The following is a 21,879-nucleotide window of genomic DNA, read 5'->3' on the forward strand; positions in this document are numbered from 1 at the left end:
CTGCCTGATCACCCCTAACCACTCCGCCTGCCTGCCTGATTGCCCCTAGCCACTCTGCCTGCCAGGTTGATCACCCCTAACCACCTCTGCCTCAGCCCCACCGCCGCAGCTTCATCCAGAAAGATGTCCGGAATGACGTCTGGAAGATCATTCGGCTGTCCAGTCTAATTAGCATATTATGCTTTTATTATTATAGATTATCTTAGACAGGTCACATAACAGCTCTTTGACTCAGTCTCATCTCATCTGTAAAATGGGAAACAATGAACCATTATCATTGAGTTATCATAAATGTTAAATCAATAACTTAAAATGCTGAGAAAAGTGCTTATAATAGTCCCTAGCACCTAGTAGGTGTTATTATTCCTTGACAGGTTTGAACAGAAGGCTTTGAACATGACTTCCTACCAAAGGCCAAACTACATATCCACATCTACTGAATTATCAGAGTCATACAGGCATCCTAATGCTTTCCAACAGAACCTGTGGTCTTCCTAAATTTTATAATAGATTTAATCCGAGGTACTGTGCTAGGCACTGGGGATGTAATTGTGAATGACAATGTGGGGCTTAGGGTCAACGTGCTCCTTCTGCTCTTCCACACATTTCAAGACCTTTGTGACTAATTCCCTGTTTAATTCCCTCTATTTGAAATACTTACAGCTGTTTCTATTTTCCTGGCTGAACACTGATTGATAGAAAGGCAGTTTTTCTTTATCCCATGGTAATATTGCTCGTACCTCCATTGGAAGTCAATTTTAGATAACAATTATTTCAGGTTTTAAGAAACATTCTTGCCTTATTTCTTTCTTATTCAATGTCTAGCAAATACAAGATTTACTTTTATTGGTGATGGGTGTTTGGGTGGAATCCTGAAGGAGAATGAGGACTCAAGGGTGTCCTCGTCCATCCCAAGGGCTAGAAGTACTGGATCAATAAGCATCATAAGTCTGCAATCTGACACTAAGTTCTAAGTGTTCCCACATGAGAATCATTAAATTTGACACAAAAACCTTTACTGTGACAGAAGCCAATTACATCCAAGGAGTGAGTGATGTTTGATCAAATGAGCAAGCATTGGGTTATAGACAGAAGATGGTTGGTTTCAGGAGAGCCAGGGCTCTGGTTCCTAAAGTTGATATATAAACTCCTAACTTCAGTTTCTTTCATTTTCATCTGGAAATTTATTCATCAAACAAATAATTACCAAGTACCTGCAATGTGTATGGTAGAGGAATACATAAAAGCAGTGACTAAGGCATCATGTACCTGACTTTGACTCCTGGCCTTCCTGCATTCTAGTTGTGTAAAGTTGGTGTGCCCCAGACTCATGCTCCACCATTTTCTGTCTTGCTCTATAAGCCGTGGAGGACTGACCTTCATGGACTGTTTCACCTGAGATCCCGTGTGCCCCAGACCCATGCTCCACCATTTTCTGTCTTGCTCTAAGCCCTGGAGGACTGACCTTCATGGACTGTTTCACCTGAGATCCCATTATTATTGGCTTTGGCCAATGGGAGACGCTTGCAAGAGATTGGAGGGCTAGAGGAGAGAGAGGTCAACATATTAATTCCTCTCACTCCCTTCCTGCTTTTCCATGATTCTAGCAACAGCTGCATCCTTCTATAACTACAGCCTCCTGCACACCCCTACTGGGGATTGAGCCCACAACCTGGGCATGTTCCCTGACCAGAAATCTAACCAGCAACCTCTTGGTGCATGGGCGACGTTCAATCCACTGAGTCACACCGGCCAGGCTCAGCTAAGAATTTTGAAGAGAATGTTTAATAAAGTATATACTTTTAGAGGTATAGACAGGATAAAGCAAACCAACGAGGGATGTTGGGGCACCAAGGGACTAGCAAAAACGGGAAGCCATTACCACTCCTAGATGTAGATAATTCAAAGAACATCATCAAACAGTTCAAGCTGAGGTGTAGAAAATTGACCACTTCTTTCCAGAGAATAAAAGTCAGGAGTTCTAGCTTTACTGCTTTCAACAACGTCTTTACATCAAACAAGTACTGATGGCTGTTATGTCAGATCCATCTATCACTTCTGCAGTTACTCATCAACATTCGGAATGCCAGCATTTGCAATGCCAGGAAACACTTTGAGAAGCTGGTAAGAGTGGATGGCCCCATGCACACACAGTCTCCTTGTGCACTAAATATTGCCAAATGCTCTTTCTGAAAATGTTGAGTTGCCTTTTTTTTGCATCTTTTAAAAATATTCATAATGTCATGTGCTTAAAAGTGGGCTTTGAAATATGTGCTACTTATTTCCATGTAGGTAGTTACAGAATCAAGCTAGGAGCTGGAATTACCAAACAGGGGTTACCAAACAGGCATGTACCCTTGAACAGAATTGAACCCGGGACCCTTCAGTCCTCAGGCTGACGCTCTATCCACTGAGCCAAACTAGCTAGGGCAAGAAAAAACTCACATAAAAGAAAATAATTCTTAGCTGAGTATGCCATTTATTTTTACCAGGGGTCTTATTTGGATCAATTGAATTTATGTGTAAAGTAGGAGTTCCATTACCTTGCTCTCTGAGTTGTGTTGAGGCTGAAATGTGACAGCATGCACAAAAGGTCTTTCCATTGCCCCTGGCACCAGGAAGCATTTGATTAATGATTACCAATAATATTAATAGCTATTGTAAGTTTAGTGCCAAGCCCTATGATGAATATCAAAGTTTCCACCTGCCTGTGTGTAAAATGCCCATTTCATTCACTCAAAATATACTCAAGTTCGTCAAATGAGATAAAGTACCTGCCTCAGTAATGGGCACACTATAAGCACTCAATAAGTGCTCTTAGCTCTTCAGAGCTCAGCCTTCTCTTCCCACACTCTCCCAAACAAGCAACATTTCTCTTTTTAGAATTTCTGTAACACTTTCTGTATTCTCTCTTATGCTGCTTATTACTTTCTCTAAGCAGTGTAATAACCCATTGATTCCAGAGTCATCAATTTCATTACAACCACATTAGGGGCTAACGAGATCATCAAAGTATATTGAAAAGTACATATAAATGTGTTGAGTTTAAATGACAAGTTTGTGATGGATTATGATGCTATGTAGAGGTTAGTGTAGCCCTAAACTGTTAAAATCTTCACCTGAACATGTTTTTATTGATTTTAGAGAAAGGGAGAGAGAGAAACATCAATCTGAGAGAGAAACATTGATCAATGGCCTCCCTTACACATTCCAATTGGGTTTTAAACCTGCAATCTTTGGTGTACAGGATGATGTTCCAACCAACTGAGCCACCTGGCCAGGGTGCCCTGAATTTTTATATTTCTCTCTATCTTTCTTTTTTTTTTTTTCAATTTCTCAGAACTTTTTGCAACATTATCTTTCCACAAGTATTTTTAACAAATTTTTCTTACCCAAATGTATGTTTGTAGGGGAAGAAATAGATGAAGAGAAGAGCCCTTTCAGATTTTAAATAGTCTAAGTGAATAAAAGAAAAACATTCTTTATAGTTGTAATATATATATGTGTGAGCACACACACGCATGCACACACAAAGCATGCATTCCAGAGCTCTGATTAGCCCCATTCGTTTTTCTTACGAAATTAAGTCACCTTATTTCCTTATGAAAAACAATGAAATGTCAGTTTTGCAATACCAGGGGATTTTCATGTTTGCTTTTGTGGTATCAACCCACAATTGTTTTAACATTGCATTAGAAACACATGTTCCAGGCATCCTCCCTCATGCTTTCCTCTTTTGCATCAATGGCATTGCTCTCTCCTGCTCCCTGTCTTTTTGATTATAAATATTGGTGTTTCTCAGAGTCCCCTAGCCTCATTATCCCTTCCTCCAGCATTACATGCTCCCTCCTGTGGATGAGCTAATCTGGGCTCATGACTTCAAATACAATGTCAATCCTAACAATGCCTAAATCTTCATTTCTGGTCCCGTGCTCTTTGCTGAGTTTCAGAACAGCCTAGAAGACATCCCTATTTGTCCCACAGGAACTTCAAAGTCAACGTGTGCAAAGCTCCATTAATTGTGTTGTGCCCAGAATTGCTCCTTCTCTCCTTCCATTCTCTCTTCTATTTACACAGAGAATTGCTCAAGCCAGTAATCTAAGTATTATCCTTAATTTCACGTTCTCCTTTGCCTCCACATTTAATCACTCATCATGTTCTGACAGGTTAATCTTCTTAAAATGACTCAAATCCCTCCATGTCTCTTCATCCATTCTGCCACCACCTAGTCTGGAATATAATTAGTGGTCTCCTGGATTATTGCAACAGCCCTCCTATCCAGAGTGGTTTTCCAAAACTGCAAATATGACCATGTCACTTTCTTGTTAAATCCTCCAGTGGCTTCTCAGTACCCTCGGAATGAAGTCCAAATGTCTTACCATGGCTCACAAGAATCCCTTTCCCAATCTCATTCTGGTCACTTCCCCATTCTTTGCCCATGCTGTTCTATAAACTTGAATGTGGTTGACCCATCCCTAATTTTCCTTTAAGTAACTCCTAATCCTCCTTTAAGACTCAGTGAAGGCATCACTCCTTCCAAGAAGCCTTCTCCAGCCCCCAGCATGGATGTGACACATCTGTATCCCTGTTTACCCTCATCACACAGTGCTGCATTATTTACTAGTCTGAGGAGCACATTTTATTGCTGAATCCTCAATCCCGGTATTCAGAGAATGGCCTAAAGCAATGGATGGCATTCACCGCTCCCTACTTTCATCATCCCACCTTCATAAGAATGGGTTTCAGTTCTTACAAAATAAGAGGATTATACCAAGCCCCGTTCCAGCTCCAAGAGTCTATGATTCTTTTGCGCCAAATGCCTGTTAATTGCCTTGGGGTAGTGGAGAGTTCATAGTTTGGGTTTGAGTCCTGGCACTGTCACAGCTGTGTGACCAAGCACAATTTGCTTAACCTTTCTGAGCTTCAGACCTTCGTATGTGAAATGGGAATTGTGATCCCAATCTTAGATGAATATGAAGAGGATAAAATAAAATTAAACAAGTGAAACATGATTTCCCTATCCTTCCCAATAGTTATGATAGTCAGTATTTAGATAGGCTTTTGTTCAAATCCTGGCTCCACCACTTACTCCTGCACAATCCTGGTTGGTCAGTTTTATACACAGAGCTTCAATTTTCTTCATTTGTGAAATAAAGATGACACCTACCTTATCTACATATATAATAGCCTAAGCAACCGCTTGACCATTTGACCAGTAGTTATGACACTGCACCGGGCCTCTAGTGCACTGGGCCTCTAGTATGCATATAAGATCTTTGGTTAATCTCTTCCTGCTCTCCCCCCACCGCCCTTCCCTCTGAGATTCATCAGTCTGTTCCATGTTTCCATGCCTGTGCATTGAGCGTCTGCCCTAGTATGTTATAAAGATGAATGAGATGACCCACATAAAGCTTTATAACATATGGATCAAATAAGCACTCAATAAATATTTCTGACTTCTGTGATGATGGTAACATTATTTTCCTCATTATGACTTACTTTTCTCACTCTTTGTTCCAGTTATGTATTGTTGCATAATAAACTGCCCGGAAACTTGGTGGCTTAAAACGATCATTTTATTTTGCCGATGATTTGTAGATCAGGAATTTGGGAAGGGCTTGCCTAGAGGGTTATCTCTGATCCACGAGAAATTGGTTGAAGCAGCTGGATGGAGGATTCACTTCCAAGATGACTTCCTCACTCACATCTCTTGTGCCTCAATGTTCCTTAGCCTCTCTCTCTCCACATGAGTCTCTTCCTCCAGGGCCTCCACATGTGGCTTGAACTTCTCATAACATGGTGGTCTCAGAGTAGTCTGGTGGTTGGCTTCCCAGAGATGAGGGTGGAAGCTGCCAGGCCATGTAAGGGCTGCACACAGAATCAGCTCAGCATCTCTGCTGCCTCCTGGATTGGTAAAGGCAGTCACAGGCCTGTCCAGACTCAAAGAGAGAGGAAACAGACACTCCATGATAAAAGGAGTGCCCATCATTAATCAGCCACACACTCACTCTCCATGTTCTGCTATTATTCCAGGATGGTAGCTCTATAACTCTTCCAGAAAATTTACCTTCCATTTCTGAGGTTTTGCTAACCTTTTCTGAGTTAAAATCAGGGCCCATTCATGTAGACCTATTTACACAACTAGCACTATTTACTGACTAGTGTGAGGTTCTAGGGCTGTCTAGGGGAAAAGAGATATAAAACAAATAATCATATAATTAAATACTTATAACTCAGTGCTATAAAGGAAAAGAACTGGATACCCTGTGCATATATAAAAGCAGAAATTCCATATATTTGGTAGATCAAGGAAGGCTTCCTGAGGAGGTGACTTTTGAGCTGAGACTTATAGGATTTTATTAACTAAAGTTGGAGAAGACATTCCAAACCTAGGAAATATGTGAGCAGAGGCAAAAGGTGAGAGGGAGCTTAATGTGTATGAGGAAATTAAAAAAAAATAATGTGCTGCAGCTGGAAAGTGGGTGATATTGTGAACCTTGTTTTAAAAGTGAGGAAACTGAGTCAGAACCCTGCTGAGAGCCTTCTACAAGGTCAGGGCTCCACCAAGCATGTCTCCCTAGTGATGGGCAGTTTGCTAATGATAAGCAACCTGCCCTCGGGCCTCTTCCACGGCTTTTTACAACTAGAAGAGCTACTGCTACAAACCTAAAGCTGCCTTATGTGAGAGACATCTAGACTCAGATAAATCACCCTAAGAAAACATTATCTGCAGAAAATATAACAGATTCCGGTGGTATTACAGATAAAAGCATAGTTTAAATGTAAATCAAGACTCACTCATGCCAAGATTATCTAACTCTTTAAAAATGATATGTGATTCACACTACTATTTCCTTTACATATATTTTAACTTTTATGTGACAGCTAGAGGAAAACGGTAATTTGTGTTCATATAGATCACATAAGTAGCTACTTACTAAATTTTCCAGAATTCATTTAAACACCTCAGCAAATCAGTATATGCATTAATGTAAAACACTGCACAGATGATCTATAATTTACTGGTCTAGGAAATTTTATGCTTTTATGCCCTAGTAATATATGGACTACAGTTTTCTGTTCAGTTCTTAAGTTATTTTAATGTATTTATTATCATTGAAAAATTAATTAACTATGCCATCTGCCAACTCAAACGTGGAAAAAAATTTAAAGGTTTTTAAAGAAAGACTTTTTTTAAATATAGAAAGAAAAAAGAAAGAAGACTGCTTTGGAAAACAATTATTTTTTCCTGTGGGAATGCTGTGATAGATACATTATTTTAGGGAGAAAGAGCACACAAGTAGTATAAAGTAGGTCCTCCCCGCTATCCATGATTTCACTTTCCACAGTTTTAGTTACCAGGAGCCAACAACAGTCCAAAAAATTAAATGGAAATTACAGAAAAAAAAATCTCATAAGTTTTAAATTATGAGCCGTTCTGTGTGGTGAAATTTTGTACCAGCTATGTCCTTCCCCAGAAGTGAATTGTCCCTCTGCCCAGCGTAACCACACTGTATAGAGGATACTCACCCATTAGTCACTTAGTAACAGTCTTGATTATCAAATCAGTTATCAGAGAGACCACATACACATAACTTTCATTAGAGTATATTGTTATAATTGTTTCATTGTATTATTGTTGCTGCTAATCTCTTCCTGTGCCTAATTTGTAAATTAAACTTTTTCGTAGGTGTATTATGTTTAGGGGGAAAAAACAAAACAGTATTATCCACAATTTCATACATCCACTGGGGGTCTTAGAATTTATCCACCACATATAAAGTGGGGCTACTATATAGAAAAATCAGAATTTCACTTTTATGGAAAACCCATGAGTTCCCACAAAAGACCATACAATGCATCTTTAAGAAGAAATGAAAGAAGTTTCAACTTTAATTTGCTTTTTGCCAAGAACTTTTTCTGACATTGTAATTAAAATTAGGGATTATCTTTTCAGTTGTATCTTTACTTTTGTGACTTAGTTAATATTTCGTGAGCTTTACAATATTGTCTGTTTCATTGCAACATCATTCTGATCCTCATCAGAAATTGTCATTGACTGATAAGGTGGAGTTCTGGGGAAGAAGCTGGGCATTTTCAGGAAAGACTGATGGATGTCAACTGATGAAGAATGGGCTGGTAACATTTTAGGGAATAATTCTCAGGACCTTATACCACTCTATAATATTGTATTCTATGTAATTTTATATTACTTTATAATATTTAGTCCAAGGAATGTGGTAAAAGTAATACACCCTGTAAAAGGAATTATATTTCTACTAGCGGCCCGGTGCACAAAATTTGTGCACATGTGTGTGTGTGTGTGTGGGGGGGGTGCCCTCAGTCCAGCCTGCACCCTCTCCAATCAGGGACCCCTTGGGGTATGTCCGACTAAACCAGAAGTCGGACATCCCTCTTGCAATCTGGGATTGCTGGCTCCTAACTGCTCACCTGCCTGCCTGCCTGATTGCTCCTTAACTGCTTCTGCCTGCCTGCCTGTCTGCCTGCCCCTAACTGCCCTCCCCTGCTGGCCTGATTTCCCCTCACTGCTTCTGCCTCGGCCCCACCACCATGGCTTTGTCTGGAAGGAAGTTGGACGTCTGGAAGATGGCCAGTCAACCTGGTCTAATTAGCATATTACCCTTTTATTAGTATAGATTGCCTGTTGAAAGCTTAAACATAATTTTTGTTTCACTTTAATTTGCATTTTTCTTTTAAAAGATTCGTGGCTCAGTGGTTGAGCATCAACCTCTGAACAAGGAGGTCACAGTTCCATTTCCTGTCAGGGCACATACCTGGGTTGTGGGCTTGATCCCCAGTAGGGGGTGTGCAAGAGGCAGCCAATCAATGATTCTCTCTTATCGTTGATGTTTCTCTCTCTCCCTCTTCCTTCTTCTCTCTTAAATCAATAAAAATATATTCAAAAAATAATAATAATAAAAGACTCATGGTTTGCTATACCCTAAGAGACAGTAACCAAAAAACTTAAAGTAGTAAAAAACCTGATATTATTTCCCTCCGTCCGTCATGTTTCTCTTATAAAATAACATCAGAAGAAAATTAAAAACTTAATTAAATTAAATGAGCTGAATACTAATATTACCATGAAAAGTGTTTACACCACTAATTTTTTTTTTAGTATTATGAAAATGTTCACACAGTGTGAAAGTAGGGAAGGTTTGGCCACAAATCAAAACAGGCAGTATTAGTACCAGCAAAATGCCAGACAATTAAATATTGCTTGTTCAGTTTGCTGAGTCTTGTCTTAATCCCTTGAGGGTGAAAATGGTGCTTCATCTACTTGGGGAGAGTCCTGTTGGATTGGCCTAATCTTATTTCCTGGAAGAGTTCATGTAGATCTGATTTGGGAATTTCCAGAAATGGAAATCTTAACACATACTGGAATCTAAGAAAGTAATATTTCTTTGTCACCTAGTTCTAAAGAAGTAATTCAATTAAATTCAAAGAGCACATGTCTGCTCTCGTAGAAACAACTGCAAACAACTAAAAGAGAAAACAGAACATGTGATAAAACAGCTACTTCTTCAGAGGAGTGGGAGCATGAAACCATTGCGGATAGTTCAACATTTCTATCAGTAAGTCAAACTGTGATACGGTCAAAATTCATCTCAGAAGTTCTTCAATGCTCCCCCTCCTGACCCTCAACTGTTAGCAACTCCCATCCCTGCATTGCCCCTACCAGCCTGGGCTTAACCTGCCCCCTCCCATAACCAAGCTGTACTGCTCTGGAGTTCATTCTCTCAGATTCCTCCTAAGCGACTAATTAAACTGATTTGTACTAGGACCCTAGTTAATGACAATTACTTTAATCAGCTCAACACTTTTTAATTGAGTGACTAAGTATGCTTGGCACTGTGGCTAATAATCTGCTTAAGAAACAGTTTCTTTATTTAATAAATTGGGAACAACTGGGAATCCTTACAATAAGGGAGTAAATAAATCATAGTACATCCATACCTGCAGATACTCTGACGCCACTAAAAAGAAAGCTTTTGAAAATCATGCTTCTATCCATTATGGATATTAACTAAACTTATTGTGGTAATCATTTCACAATATGTATGTATATCAAGTCCTTATGCTGTGTACCTTAAATGAATACAGGGTACTATGTCAATAATATCAATAAAACTGGGGGAAAATGACAATAATGCTTTAGTATTTATGATACCAGTTGCATTTTAAAATTGTGCATAGGAAAAAGATAATAAAATACAATAGCAACTTTGTTTATCTTTAAGAAGTGGGATTGTATGTGATTTTTATTTTTCTTCTAACTTTTGTATACTTTCCAAATTGTTTTTTTCCTAATTTTTTTTTCAAGGAGCATATACTTGGGTTATAACTAGAAAATAAATAAACATCATTTCTAAAGACAATTTTTCTCTGGAAGAGTTGTCAATCTAGTCCAGATGACACTAATTTGAAAACAAACTATTAGTACGTGTTATAGTTTGTACAAGGTGTTATGAGAACCACTAACTACCCCATATAGGTGATGGAAGATTTAATATGCTACTGCTCCCAGTAGCAATTTCCATGAAGTGACAGATAAATGTTTTTTATTTTTTGGAGGGGAGAGGGGCGAGTAATATGCCCAGGATAATTCATTTGAAATCAACCTTGAGAGTTTTCCTGTTGACAAGGCTGAAAGAAGGGAGGACTAGAACAAAAGTTAAATTCTTCAGTTCTAGTAAACTGCTTTGTCTTCAAGGCTGCCTTCTCCAAGTTCTGCTAGTCCATCAAGATGAACTATTTGATTTTCTCCGCTAAATACAGTCAGGCATACCATACTGAGCTTTTCACACACACACACACACACACACACACACACACACACACACACACAGGAATTTCTTGATGGTTTTACAAACCATGCATTCAATGAATGTTGATTTGGTAATGCAAATTGACCATCAAGATTTATATTCCACAGTAATCCCTCAAAATAATGATTTAGCAATCATTGCCAGCTTCTCTTTGAATAATCTTACTACCAGAACTATCAGTATTTAGAACATTGGTTGATTTGACCTCCTATATGCCTTTCAGCCTCTGGCCAAGCAGAAACATGGTCCTAGGGCAAAAGCAGGTGAGCAACTTAAGGGACACATAGTGCACTTATGAGTCATTGGGAATTGACTATTTTGAACATCTTTACTGCTGCTTTCACATAACACTAAACTCTTAGCAGCTGATACAGGCGACTGTGTGCTATGAGCAGCACAAGCAGAACTTCAATAAATTTTTTCCATGTTAAATTCACATCTGATCAGCCTACTTAGATTCCTGTCTTTAGCATCATCACACTAAAAATAATTATTCCCTGTTTAATATTATATAATGCTGTGTGGGCTCCATAGAAAAGAAATTAAAGGTACTTGGGTCTTGTCTTTGGGACCTTACAATTTTGAACAGAGAATGACACCAAACAGACACACATAAGCTATAAACAAATGCATGAATTAAATAAGGAAATCATTACATTGAGAAACAAGACGGCTTCAGTAGACCTTTAGTTGATGAATGAAGAGGCAATTATAGAAGCAACCCACAGGGAACTGCTGGTTTTTGAAAGGGCTTAATTAATTATTTAATTAAGACACTCTACTGTAGGAGGGCAAATCTGGAAATTGTGCAGATTTGGCAACTGCAAAATGATTGAAGTTCAGGGGTGGGAGAAATATTTCAGAACTCTTATTATTTTAATCTCTAAACCTTGCAAGAAATGGCATCAGAACTAAGGTCCAGCAAATTCTGTTGGCTTTAAGTTTTGCCTTCATCCACATGTAACCAAGAGCAAATGTGCAATTTACATTAAAAAAAGTGTCAGGGTTGTGCTCAAACGTATATTGAACTCAAGCTTGTGACAATGCTCACCAAAATGAATACAAATAATACATTTTTATGAAAAAGTAATCACAACCTCCAAAAACAGTACCTAGTGGTGTTTTATATTTTTTGCAAAGTGGAGGACAGCTGGATTCTCATATCGCCTTCCACATTCAATCTATTGCAAATCTTGGTGTGTTGTTGTATTTAATGACAATTGCATCTATTTAAGGAGTAAAACATAATGTTTTGATATCCATATACATGGTAAAATGATTACCACAATCAAGCTAAGGAGCATATCCATCTCCTAACACATTTACCATTTATTTTTTTGTGGCGACAACACCTAAAATCTTCTCTCTTAGCAAATTTCTAGTATATAATAAAGTATTTTTAACTACCGTTATCATGCTGTACATTAGATCTCAAGATACTGTAGAAAATGAGTACTATATTAAATATAATATATCTAATATCTAAAGATATTATATAAAGATATTATATATAATAATGGACACATTTCAACAGCATCAGTTGGACAATTAAAGTCAATGCACTCTGAAAACAAATTATTATGAGGCCATACTTATATAAGCATGTCTGAATAGCTGGAGTTCAAGAATTTATTTTATCTACTTGGTTCAGGATAAACAGAATTAATGAAAGATAATGGGCCTAATGCAAAAATCTGTTTCACTAGTGCCTTATTGACACAGCTCAACCCCTCCAAAATCAGCCCTTTTCATTTGGAAAGTGAATTCTTTCAGCTTGAAAATCGTAGTGATTTTTCCCCCCTGCAAACTGCATACCATTTTAAAAGAACATGTTTGAGAAAGACACATGAGAAAGAGATCTAACTACAAACTGGTAGAGATGACCCTGCTGTCACTCTTGATCTCTGGCAAGCAAATGTGGATCTGAGGTTCTAGCCAAAGGCTCACTTCCCCAGGGTGATTTCTATAGATATGTACCTTTACCACAAAGCATACAAAATGTGGTTTTCTGGAAATAAGGATGAAAATCTACTGAATTGAGTGCTGTCCTCTATGCTTGAACATGTAAGAAATAAAATGCTCTTAAACAGAGGAGATCCTCAAAGAGATGCCTTAAGATGAGAATCTCCAGTAGAGTTTTCAAACCACACACACACACACACACACACACACACACACACACACACACACCCCTACAAAATAGAAAGTTTTCCGAAGAATCAAAAGGCTCCTGACAGAATTCAGCTCTTCAAGTCAAAGAGGGGCTGAATAACACAATTACAACCCAGAGACTAAGAATCCCTCCTGTGAAGATTTTCTATAACCATTGGTTAGGATTTTCTTATGGGGCACTATGATATTTTTGTCATTAACATATCAGCCAGACTGTATATTTATTCATTCATTCAACCATCAAGTGCCTACCGGATGCCAGCATTGGGGATGCAAAATGAATATGCTATGGCCCCCGAACTTCTTGAATCTGATGGGTGATGTCAGGAAAAACACTCACTTCCATTTAGGGGAGCTTCATCAGAAGGAACAAATAGAAAGGTGATCCAGGCAATGGAAATGGCATGTGAGAAGGCATGGGGCAGAACAAAAGGTACTTTAGGGTCATGGCAAAACTGCTCACAGTAAGTAGATGGGAGTAGAGTTAGGCAGAGGCCAGATGGCCAAGGGAAAAGAAATCTTTGATAGATGTCAAACAGAAATAGGATAATCAGGAATTCATTTAAAGATAACAACCTGGGGTAGTATGACATCATGTTCCTAAAACAACTGGATGCTCATTTTGCCAAAGTAAGTTGTGAAAAAAGTTACATCTATGCCCACAGAAGAGGCCTGGACCTCTTTCAAATGAAGAACTAGGTCTTTTTCTCAGCAGCTGCTGTCCTTGAAAATAGGACCACAACTAAGGAAGGCTGAAGGAGAAGGCTTTACTCTCAGAGACTGTCTTGGCATTGCTGAGAGTACTTGCAAACCCGTGGCCATTATTTTTCAATCAAATGCATATTCTGACAGCAGTAACCAATGCAGATCCAAGGAAAGGCCAACAGACAATAAGAACTGTCTACATTGTACTGGGGATGATTAAAGAACTGACTGAGAAAGCAATTTAATACACTACTCATATTCCTTCATCTTCTTCAAATTGTGCCTGCATCAAATGACAACTTGAGCTATAATTATTCCATTAATCTGAAGTCTTCTTTCAATATCATCATTTATTTCAATATAATCTTGTTTTTTTAATAAAATATTTTTGTTATTATTATTCCTTGAAGTGGTAGCACATTCACATAGTTCAAGCATCAAAAGTATAAGAAGCCCTAGCCAGGTTGGCTCAGTGGATAGAGTGTCAGCCCAAGGACTGAAGGGTCCCAGGTTCAATTCCAGTCAAGGGCACGTACCTCAGTTGCAGGCTCGATCCCTGGACCTGGTCAGGGATGTGTGGGAGGCAACCAATTGATGTGTCTGTCTCTGTCCCTCCCACTCCCTTCCACTCTCTCTAAAGATCAATGGGAAAATATCCTCGGGTGAGGAATAACAACAACAAAAAAGTATAAGAAGATACATTTATACCATGGAATACTTTGCAGCAGTAAAAAAGAAGAATCTCTTACCCTTTGAGACAGCATAGAGGGACCTGGAGAGTATCATGCTAAGTGAAATAAGTCAGTCAGAGAAAGACAAGTATCACATGATCATACTCATATATGGAATCTATTAACAAAATAAACCGATGAACAGAGTGAATCTAGAGACATGGAGACATGGAACAGAGTGTGGAATATCGGAGGAAAGGTAGGGGAGGGTGGGTGTATGGGAGGTAATCAACCAGGGACCTTGTATTCATATGTGCATGGCACATGGACACAGACAATGGGGTGATGAGGACCTGGGGAGGGGGGCAGAGGTGGGATGGAGGGGGTCAATGGGGGAAAAACGGGGACATATGTAATACTTTCAATAATAAAGAATTATTTTTTAAAAAAAACTATAAGAAGATATACAGCAATACCTCTTTTCCATTTCTTTTTGTTTGTTTGTTAATCCTCACCCAAAGAGATTTTTCCCATTGATATATTTAGAGAGAGTGGGAGAGAAAGGAAGGGAAATCTTAAGGGAGGGGGGGCAGAGAGAGAGAGAGATAGAAAGAGAAACATAGATGTGAGAGAGATACATCGATTGTTTGCCTCCTACCACTCAGGTTCGTGCCCTTGACTGGGAATTCTTCGGTGAGCAGGCCACGGCTCTATCCACTGATTGACACTGGCCAGGGTTCAACTTCTGTCTTCAATCTGCCAAGTTCCTATGTCCCCAAAATAGGTAACCAACATTGTTAGTTTCTCATTTACTTCCCAGGATTTTAAATATATACAAGCTAGTACAAGTATAGATTATTTTTTCTCTTTTTATTTCATCCTAAGAGAACACTATTTTGACACTTTTTTCTCCCTGCCTAAATCTGAGAGATTGTATCAGTCAGCTCTGGCTGTCATAACAAAATCCCATAGATTGGGTGCTTAAACAACAGAAGTTTATTTTTTCATAGTTCAGGTGACTGGACGTCCAAGATCAGGGTGCCAGCATTTGGGTTCCAATGAGAGCAATCTTCCTGGCTCATCATCTCCCCATTGTGTCCTTAGCAAGCTGGAAAAGAGTAGAGATGCCTCTAATTTTGAGACAAAAAGAAGAAGAAGAAAAGTCAGTGAAAAGACAAACTTAAATTTTTTTTTCAAAAATTTTCAATCATAGTTTACATTCCATATTATTTTGTATTAGTTTCAGGTGTACAGCATAGAGGCTAAACAATCATATACTTTACAAAATAGTCATAGAGATGTACTAAAGTACAACATAGGGAATATAGTCAATAATGTTGCAATAATTATCTATGGTGTAGGTGAGTACTGGAAATATGGGGGGGAACACTTTGTAAAGACATGAACATTTTGAGGTAAAAAATAGTTTAGAAATATTTATGATCTGAAAGTAATCAAGGTAGTCTTGAGTTGAGGGCCCAACTGGCAGAAGAAATGTGAAACGAGTAAGGAAATGATGATGTTGGCAAAAAAGTAAAAACACTGACTCTGTCACAAATTCTCCAGATCTCTAATACCACAGTCCTCCCTCTGATATAATGGTGAGTGAACATTGATGTACTGGAGTCAAGAGCAAACAATTCAATGTCTTAAATAACCCCAGCAAAGACTGTAAGAGAAGTTCATTTACTATATAATTCAATTTCTATGGCTGTTATGAGCTCCCATCCCCGGCCCACTCCACAGGAAGGAAAAGCATTAAGCAAGCTGTTAAAATAATGCATTCCCACAGGACAAAACATCCTACAGTTTTTCAAGCAGAGATGGCAGTCTGTGGTCCAGCCTCCAATCACCCTCTGTCAAGAGTTCTGCTTTTTCTGGAATAATACCCAAGTGTTTATAACTTTTCCTGTTAAAGGTATGCATATTAAGAAATAAATTTAAGTTTGTACTCTAGGAGCTAAGATGCTGGGAGACAAACGTGCGATAGGCTTCCCTTCTTGGCTGAAAAGTCCACATGACATGTCCATTTGGGCCTGGTGGTACCTTAACCGACATTTGAGATTCTAGTCTTTTGTCCCTTTAAACCAACTCTACTATGAAAATATTAATTTCTTTATTACATCTCATAGAAAATAAAGGTTACTATCTTTGTTTACTCAATTCACCTCCCTCCATAAAAAAACCCCACAAAACAACAAAACATTCCAATGACAAGGGTGGATATGTGTTCTTGTTTGAACCTATCATATTACCCCATCTTCCTGACTTGGTGATTGGTTTGGGGAGAAGTATGTGATCTAATTGATCCAATGCAAGTAACTCTGACGGGAGCCAAAGAAAAAGAGACAAATAGTCAATTCATTGCTGGTAGAATTGCTGATAGGATGAGACGGAAAAGCAAGATCACTAGGAGCCACGTTCCCCATGGCATGGAGAAAGCCATCTGCAACAAGAACCAGAAACACTAGTCAGAGTTAGAGAGTGTGTGTGAGCCCTAGAAGTGTTCCTGGGACACAATCCAGACATCCTCAGGACCACTTATATCAGGTGCTTGGAGCCTAAGATAAGTCAGTCCTGATATGTGTTAAATACAATTTTGTTGCATGAGTGAAATAAATAAATGATTTAAAATGAACATTTATCTGGGGGTAGTGATTCTTAAAGCTTCTAATTTGAAGTAACTTTTATTTGACAATATCTTTCAAAAGCAACTAACTAATAAAACCATCACAAAGTACTAATATTCACTTAATTTGTAGCCAACTATTGAAATATACTACTGTAAACAAAATTAAAACGAAAGAGTAGTTAGAAGTCTGTCAAAGCAGAAAAGTAAGTATTTAAAAATATCAGAGATAGCTGTCATTTTGAACAAATACGGCACACCTCTTAACTAGTGAAATTTAAATATTTTCCTTTTAAAACTCTGACATTCCAAGAGGTAGACATGTAAAAAAAAATGTGGGTTTATACTTGGAGCCAAATAGTTATTTAGCTATTTAGTTAAACATGTGCCCAGAATGCTAGACCTGCTGCCTTTCACAACATTGCTTTTGGAAGTCAGCCTTTCTCCACTGTCTTTCCCCAAGATGTCTTTTTAAAATGGGAAATTGATTGATGAAATCTTAGGCATGAATAAATGCTAATGCATATAATACATTAAAATGCTATCATTTTATAAGAAAGTCTTGTTGGCTAACAGTGTTATTACTTCTAGTAATTCAAAGTCTAGTGTTTAACTTACATAATGAAAAGAGGAAATCAATTATTCTGTCCACAGTATGGTAAAACTCATTTTCAAAATTATGTTTTCAGAGGCAACCAGACTGACTTCTCCACTGACTTAAAATGTAGGGTGTCACATTTGAGCAGTTTTTACCCCACTTTCAAATGTGTTGAACAGTGTCCAAACTATGAGGAAGCACTTTTTACATTGTCTGGACAGGGATGTGTGCAAGTTCATATCTAGCTAATAATTCAGATTCACCCTCCCAAAAAGCATATTCTACAAGTAAAGTAGTTCTAGTATTTATGGGGTGGACAGTTACCAGAACAGCTCTTAAAGGCTACATAATAAAAGTGCATCAAAGCTGCCTAAATTAATTACCCATAGATACTGAAATGGATTCAGCTAATGGATTCTGCCTCCCAGAGTGCCCTCTTTCAATAATAAAAAAGGCAAAAAACACACGTTTTCCTCCTCTTTTATATAACATCCAGCTACCTGACCAGGGACTGCCCACAGCACCCCTGAGCCAGCAGCAGGCAGAGGTCACCTTGCGATCAGACACTCATGCTTCTCTCCAAGGGCAAATGGGCTGCCTCAGCAGCTGTCACATCCTGCTGCCCTTGGTAACTGGAAACTGGTCTAGAGTTTCAAACTTATCTTCTGCTTTGCATTACCAAACTGGCAGTCTTGCCAGATCCTTGTAAATGCCTGTTATATATTGTGCCGGGCCAGCACAGCCAAGGGTTCCGTGAGCCTGAAGTGGGGATGGGGGAGGCGGTGAAGGGTTAAAGAAAAGACAAAGAGAATAAACTGGGTCTAGGTCAGGGGTGGGCAACCCCTGGCACGCGCACCAAACATGGCACGCCAGTAACTTTTGCTGGCACGCGAAACCCTCTCTTATAATCTTCCATTTACAATTTTTTTCTTCATATCGACTTTTTTATTTTTCAGATAAATTCAGTGTAGGTGCATCTTAGATAAATAAATAATTTTACATAACAAGTTATCTTAAGGACCTTAGACATGGATTGACGAGTGAGGGGAAGAGCAATTTCTATGCCTCTGCCTTAACTCTCCCTGCCTTCCTAGATCCGACCAGTGTTTTGGTTTCATCCACATACGCTTGTGAATCTTTGTTCTCAGTGATGAAATTTGTTAAGTCTCGTAATAGGAGTAGCCTGACGGATGAAAGTAGTAGCTCGTGCATATCTCTGAAGGTCACGAAATATAAACCTGATGTAAAGTCTCTGTCATCAGTGATGCAGCAGCAAAAGTCCCACTGATAATATCAAATGGAGTCATAAAGTTTTCTGTCAGACTATCAGTGTACATGTATACATTAAAAAATAAATGTATTTTTTCATCCTCATATACTGTTTTTGTCACTCGAATGAATTTTATTATTTCTTCAAGGTTCTTCACATACGTACACCTTAAGAGATATCAAGTAGACGTAACACGTTCTCAAAAAATTAGGGTTGGCACGCAGAAGAATTTTGAGTCAGAGATTTTGCTGGTTTGGCACGCACTCACAAAAAGGTTGCCCACCCCTGCTCTAGGTGGATCTCCTGTGCCTGGCTGAAGCCACAGAGGGAGCCCCAGATGGCAAACTGAGCCTTTATTTTATAGCCAGAGGTAAACAAGGTAGTGGTCACCATAGTTACAATGTTCTTGTGAGTTTCACTTGTTTTGGCAGCACTTGCTGCACCTCCCACAGCCCATTAGCTACCCAGATAAGATCTAGGGAGCGTTATAAGGTCAAGCCTAATTATACTAAGAGGACTGTGCCCTCTATGCTGGGACGTGCTTGTGGCTTTGCCAACAGGTCAGTCCCAGGCTTAACCCTATAGCCGCGCCCTACACTATATGAGGGTGGTGAAGGCTTGAGAGGCTGGTGAACAGGGAGAGGGCACTTGTGTTTGGGAAGGGGCACTGCCTGGCTGGCTCAGCCAGCTGCCATCAGTTGGATGGTTCTGGAGATGACACAAGCCCAGAGGAAGAGGAGGGCGCACCAGGTCACTGGGTCTCTCATGTCAGTAGGCAGACTCACATCCCCATGCACGGTTGAAACAACAAGGGGTCTTATGAAGAGGCTGCTAGTTCTCCAAGGCACATAACGAGGACCTTCTAACACCCATAACAGGGACTCAGAAACCACAGTTACTCAACTAGCTGCTCAGTAAGACAAGCCCCTTGTTTTCCTACTTTCCCCCTGCGATGTTCTGTTTTGACCATCTTTTTGCTCATTAGCAGTTCCAGCAGAGGGCAGGCAGGGGAAAGGAGAGCAGTGATATATTACAGCAGATAAGTCTTCTGAACATGTTAAGGCAAATTGTCTCAATTACTAAGAGCAACAAAGGCCTCTCTGTCCAAATGCTTTTTTTCTATTTGTCTGTAAAAGGTGATACCAGTTTTCAGGGTCTCTTCTCTCAAGGAATTTAGAGACTGGTTTGGGAAAGCAAAAGGAAGACACACGAAATAGCGAGAAAGCGTGCTTTAAAGCCAAGCTACCCCAGGAAAGTCATGGGTTTCAAGAGAAGGAAGAGAGCTCTTTGGGTGCTGACGTTGGTGATAGCACTTATAGATTAAAAGTATACATTAAGCCCTAGCCAGTTTGGCTCAGTGAATAGAGCATCAGCCTGTGGACTGACGGGTCCCAGATTCAATTCCGATCAAAGGCATGTACCTCCATTGCAGGCTCCGTGTGGGAGGCAACCAATCGATGTGTCTCTCTCACATCGATGTTCCTCTCTGTCTTTACCCCTCCCTTCCACTCTCTCTAAAAAAAGAAAAAAAGGGCGGGGGGGGGGGGAGTATACATTGAAGTAAATAATTAGTGCAGAGAAATGAGAGTCAATGTCGGAACAAATATAATTGCTGAAAATTCTCTGAACAGGCTTCGGTGACAGCATCACAGAGAGCACTCACAGGCTTCCTGTTGGGATCTGGTTTATGTAGAACAGGTTTCATGGGATCTAAGTACCAGGCTTTTGTGATGATCAGCCCCAGTGAAGGGGTGGTTGGTAAGTCAGGATTGGCTGGCATTCCAGGAGGAAAAATACACAGTACCTTTCCATATCATCCAGTAAAGTCTGTGTGACAGTGTCGTGAGCAACTCACCCTGGGGAGGTCTTCATCAGATAAGCAGGGCTGCAAAATTCATGGCCAAGGAATGCGGGCTGGAGAGGCACTCCCAGGCACAGCTGCCACCTGAACACCCAGGCTGGCCGGGAACCAAGGAGACATGCTGAAACCAGGAGCCTCCGCGGCGAACGGCAATGTTACAGCCGCTTAATCCTGAAATGAAAAGTAATTGCTTCTGGCTTAAAGAATAAAGGGAAAACAAGAGCAGCCTTGGCTGAATTACATTTTTTTTTTCCTTCAAAAACAACCATGCTGTAGACCAGGTTCTAAAACCCACTTAATATTTGAAAATGTGAGGAAATCGATGTTTCTGTCAATATAATTTAAATCCACCCAGGAATACCGATATATTAAAAAACACTTGAAGGCAAGTACATTTTGATCAACATGGTTAAATTAAATGCTTACTTTTCGCTATCAGGGATGACATTTAACTTACCTGAATATAATTTTAGAAAGTCGGTCCTCAAAATAGCTGTTGCTTGTTTTTAGAGCATTTCCTACTGAAAGTCAGGCAGAAGCTACCAGAGTTCTTTTTCTGTGCAGATGAAATTGCAACTGGAGAAATATGGAAAAGGAGGAGGGGGGAGGCATTTCAATACTTCTAATATATTCCTATGATGGAATTATCTTCTTTCTAGACAAAAGAACTCATAAAAATTCACAAAGGAACAGCTGCAAGTTTAAATTATTGTTAGAAGCATCTAAAAATGATTTTAACACACAAGTAAGTAATATTTTGCTTTTACTTGTTTACATCGAAGAGGCAACAGAGTGGCAAATGTCAGATGTCCTGATTATGGAGTTGCCATTTCCATGAAAGTAAAGGAGCAATAATAAAGAGTAAAAGCAGAGCAAGAATGAGAACAAACAGATCTTGCCTTTCAAATTCCAATTCTTAAATTACATGTATTAACTTAAAATATTTGTGGCAGGCTCACAGTGATGTAGAGAGAACTAATTAAAGTATATCTTGTCTCCTAGAGCCATATAAAATTGCCAACACAAATAGCAATTTCAAATGGTTTATCATAATCCCTCACATGATTGTCACTAACCGATAATAACCAATAAGGAACAAAATCCAGTTTGTCTTCCTGCCATC

General features: G+C 39.2%; 1 long non-coding RNA gene across 2 annotated transcripts; it reads right to left on the minus strand.

Annotated features, from left to right (window-relative positions):
- Nucleotides 1–15,376: 15,376 nt before the first annotated feature.
- LOC102244445 lies at nucleotides 15,377–21,327 on the minus strand. 2 transcript variants are annotated; one of them, XR_314081.2, is made up of 4 exons: nucleotides 21,214–21,327; nucleotides 20,751–20,927; nucleotides 16,654–16,844; nucleotides 15,377–15,528 (listed from the first exon to the last, which is right to left on the minus strand). It is a non-coding gene; the product is annotated as an uncharacterized LOC102244445 (long non-coding RNA). The 2 variants fall into 2 exon arrangements; XR_001363774.1 differs by lacking the exon at nucleotides 16,654–16,844.
- Between the last annotated feature and the right edge of the window lie 552 nt (nucleotides 21,328–21,879).

This window comes from Myotis brandtii, unplaced genomic scaffold (assembly GCF_000412655.1).
Source record: "Myotis brandtii unplaced genomic scaffold, ASM41265v1 scaffold446, whole genome shotgun sequence".
NCBI classification, from domain to species: domain Eukaryota; kingdom Metazoa; phylum Chordata; class Mammalia; order Chiroptera; family Vespertilionidae; genus Myotis; species Myotis brandtii.